Source organism: Lactuca virosa, chromosome 5, assembly GCF_052849685.1.
Source record: "Lactuca virosa cultivar CGN04683 chromosome 5, Lactuca_virosa_CGN04683_v6, whole genome shotgun sequence".
NCBI classification, from domain to species: Eukaryota; Viridiplantae; Streptophyta; class Magnoliopsida; order Asterales; family Asteraceae; genus Lactuca; species Lactuca virosa.
The window spans coordinates 35754953-35759550 of record NC_136430.1 but is presented as its reverse complement, the minus strand read 5'-3'; positions in this window follow the sequence as shown (position 1 = coordinate 35759550).

Sequence of the window (4598 nt, the reverse complement as noted above, 5' to 3'; positions counted from 1 at the left end):
ATGTATCCAGTTAGTCATAAAACAAATAATTAACCAAGTTTAAGACATCCTAAGACATGTAAAACAGTTGATTTAAGTGCTATAAGTCCTAAGGATTGCATCTAAGGGTGGTAGGACCTTGTAATTGAATTTAGGGTTCAAGGGGAAACTCCTTTGGAGTTTACGGTTTTGTGACCATAACCCCTTAAGTTTACGGTCGTAAACCCATGATTTTATGGCCGTAAACTCATGGTACTTTGACCATTTTGTGTTTTGAAGCCTTAAAGGTCATAAGAAGCATTCCTACTTCATATCTAAGCCTTTGGAAGTGATTAGCGCACCATTTCACTCCTGTATGGAGTTTACGGTCCATCGACCACTTCTCAAGGAAAGGGTCTAGACTAGTTTCCAAGGCTTGGTAAGGGACTAGGGCCACTTTGGCCCCTTTTTAGGGTTTACGGTCCAAGAACATCTTGGACCGTAAACAACTTTGATCTTGTGTTTCTTGGGTGTTTTCTTGATGATTAGAAGTGTAACAACCCTTATAATACACTAGGGTAAGAGTACTTACTAGGTACAAGCTTGAAAAGGTGCTAAAAGTCCAAGAACACTAGTGTGTGTTCTTGGTGTTCTTGGTGAAACTTGAAGATCTACACTTTTGGAATGATTTCACGGTTGGAATCATGTAAGATCACTATGTTAAGCAAGATATCAACTTTTTAGGGATAGAAACGCTTACAAAGTTGTAAGATCACTAGGTTAAGCAAAATATAGTTTATACCCCCTTTTAGGGTTTACGGCCGTAAACACCTTTGTTTAGGTCGTAAACTCCAAACTCTTGGAGTTTTGGGACATTATTGTTGCACAATAAACCCTAGGGCATCCTCTCTCATGTTATCTCCTGAAGTACTAACTTATAAACACTCAAACCTATTCCAAAAAGCTTAAAGGTTAGCAGAAACTGTTCTGACTTCTATTGAATTGAATGGTTGTACAGAATAGAAATTTTGGGTTGTCACAAAAATATCCTCTTCTTTTTACTTAGTTATTTGTAACTATTTATTTGCTTAAATTCTAATTTCAGAATGAAGTTCCTTCTAACGGGGGGATGATGTGACAACCCGAAATTTCTATTCTGTACAACCATTCAATTCAATAGAAGTCAGATCAGTTTCTGCTAACGTTCAAGCTTTTTGGAAAAAGTTTGAGTGTTTTAAATTTAGTACTTCAGGAGATAACATGAGAGAGGATGTCCTAGGGTTTATTGTGCAACAATAATATCCCAAAACTCCAAGAGTTTGGAGTTTACGACCTAAACAAAGGTGTTTACGGCCGTAAACCCTAAAAGGGGGTATAAATATGACACTTAGTCATTATTTACCACTTTTCACATTTTCAAGATCCAAAACCCATTTCTCTCTCAAGTATCATCCGACTTTTCTTCAAGATCTTCAACTTTGTAAGTGTTTCTATCCCTAAAAAGTTGATATCTTACTTAATCTAGTGATCTTACATGATTCCATCCGTGAAATCATTCCAAAAGTGTAGATCTTCAAGTTTCACCAAGAACACACACTAGTGTTCTTGGACTTTTAGCACCTTTTCAAGCTTCTACCTAGTAAGTACTTCTACCCTAGAGTATTATAAGACTTGTTACACTTCTAATCATCAAGAAAACACCCAAGAAACACAAGATCAAAGGTGTTTACGGTCCAAGATGTTCTTGGACCGTAAACCCTAAAAAGGGTGCCAAAGTGTGCCCTAGTCCCTTACCAAGCCTTGGAAACTAGCCTAGACCCTTCCTTGATGTGCTTGGTACTTGAAAACATCAAAAGACCATAAACCATTTGGGTTTACAGCCGTAAACCCAAAGACAAATGATCCAAGGACCGTAAACTCCACAAAGGAGTGAAATGGTGCCCTAAACACTTCCTAAGGCTTAAACATGAAGTAGGAATGCTTCTTATGATCTTTAAAGCTTCAAAACTCAAAATAGTCAAAGTACCATGAGTTTACAGCCGTAAACTCATGGGTTTATGACCATAAACTCATTGAGTGATGGTGATAAAACCGTAAACTCCAAGAGAGTTTACCCTTGAACCCTAAACCCAATAGCAATGTCCTACAACACATAGATGCAATCCTTAGCACTTATAACACTTAAATAAGGTGTTTTGCATGTCCTAGGATGTCTTAACTTTGTTAATTAGTTGTTTAAAGACTAATCGGATACATATATGTGTTATTATATGTTAACTAGGATCATTGTGTGTGTACAAGTCTTCACTTGAAACCTAGCAATCCTATATCATCAGTTCTTCCAAACCACTCACTACAGGTGAGTTCATACCCCTTAATTAACCTTTTAAATGTTTTTAAATGCTTTTATGGGGGGGGGGGAATACAAGTTGAACAATTATAGTTATTATATCAATCACATGTGATTAATAACTATCAAACAAGTGGATTTCTTACTTTCAAACTGTGTTACCAAACTGTTTTACTTCAAACTGTTTTATAAAATCTTTTTCATATCAAATACTTTTATTAAACTCTTTTAACTTATAATCTATGTATCTATGTAGATATAGTTTTATAAGTAGGATTGAAAGGACTTAGGACTGATAGCTCACCTTACTTCCTATTCCTTGTTTGGTTGTGGACTTAGGGTATTCAGGTTATTTGTCCGAAGGTCGTTTGAATCCTAGTTATATATCATGTATATGTGTATAGATATAAAAGGTTACTTCATTCAGTTCAATACCTTTGGGTAGCAAAGGTATACACAAACATGTTCATACATTCAAACAACATTACTAGTAAACTATAATAGGTATAGGTTAGGGAGATACTAATACTATTACTAGAACAGGGAAACATACAATGAGTCAGTTCATACATGACTCAATAACAAACAAACAATAGATACTATGATGAGAAACAAACAACAGATACTATGATGAGAAACAAACAATAGAATACTATGATGAGAAACAGACAATACATGCTAGACAGGGAGACAACACACAATACAGCTAGCACATACATATACTAGAACATTATTACATTTATGTGAGCCACGTAACGGGGCATGACACTACCTGTCATGACCGTTTTGTATCCAGAATCTCCTTAAGTGGGGAGCGTATGAGTTTGTGTATAGATCTATAGTGGATTGACTATCCTACACCTTGCTGCTCGCTACAGTGGGACTTGCAAGTCTACGGGTGCCAAACGTCATTTCTTATGACGTCTTACATCGTTGTTTTTCTATAGAGTCAGTAGCAGGATACAGGCCGATAACATGGTACTTTAAATAACAATTGGTTTAAGGTAGTTAGTACAACAGTAGTTACTTAATACAACACTACAGTACTATTTTATTTTCCCATTACATTTACTTTGTGATCTTCACACAATAAACAATAATGTAAAAACTATATTTTTGGTTAATGATAGTAGGATTTGGGAAAATACACACTCTTACAAGAGACACACACACAAATACTAGATGCCTTGGTAGAAGGCCACTTTTAGTAGGAAACATAGGGTTTTCTAGGAGAGTTCAAACAATTACAAACTTTTACAAACTTATACGATTACAGACTTACAAACACTTTCATACAAATAAAGACATTAATATACCGGTGCCAGGTTTTGAGAAGATGGAGCTCGTTCAAGACTCATCTTTTATTTTGATGTATATTTTTGGTGTCTATATAACTTGACATAACACACTTGTATGAAATTATATTATTAAACCAATGGATGATGTTGTTGCTTGTTTACTACTTTTCTTTGTTGTGATACTGAACATGACGTTCTCCACCCCCGAACGTTTCCGCCGTTCCGGTTTTGGGGTGTGACATATAGTATCCTAGAATACTCCTATAGTATTGTAACTCTATGTACTTGATCTAGAATTCTCTTGACTGGTGTTAGGTAAGTTTTAGGACTGTTGCAACACCACACCACTCCCAAACACATGTCGGGCACATCTCGAATCAATATAGTTGATCAGGCTATATTGATCCTAGCTGTGATTACATAACTGTCCAGGTTTGACCGCAGTGTTCAACCTTTAGATACTTTTGTTCTGTTCTTCATGTGATACTTGTTCTAGTATGTATACATGTATAAGCAAGTAGGTATATTTTTATAGCTTATTGTTATATTCTTAAAATATATTATTATCCAGAGCACTTAAGCCCCATTGTATTTATAGTTGTATATTTTTTATCGGTTGATATGCTTAGTTCAGTCTAAACAATGCTCTGATACTGTCACACCCCCGAGCCGTCGGAACGGACGGCGGAAACGTCCGGGGGTGGGGCGACGTCATGCGTAGTATCACAACAGTTGTATCATAGTAAGCAAAGTAAACACAACCATTACATTATTATATGAATATTTACATTGTTTGAAAACATAGTTTATTCATAACAGTATATAACAAAAGTAAAAGACGTGACTCCAAAATGCTCCGTCTTCTCCAAAAGTTGGCAAGAGTACCTGTCTACTGTTGCCCTGAGAATACAAGCAATTTTAAAATATCAGCATAAAGCTGGTGAGTTCATAAACGTTTAGTTCTGGTGAAAGAAATGTTTCCTTGATCCTTT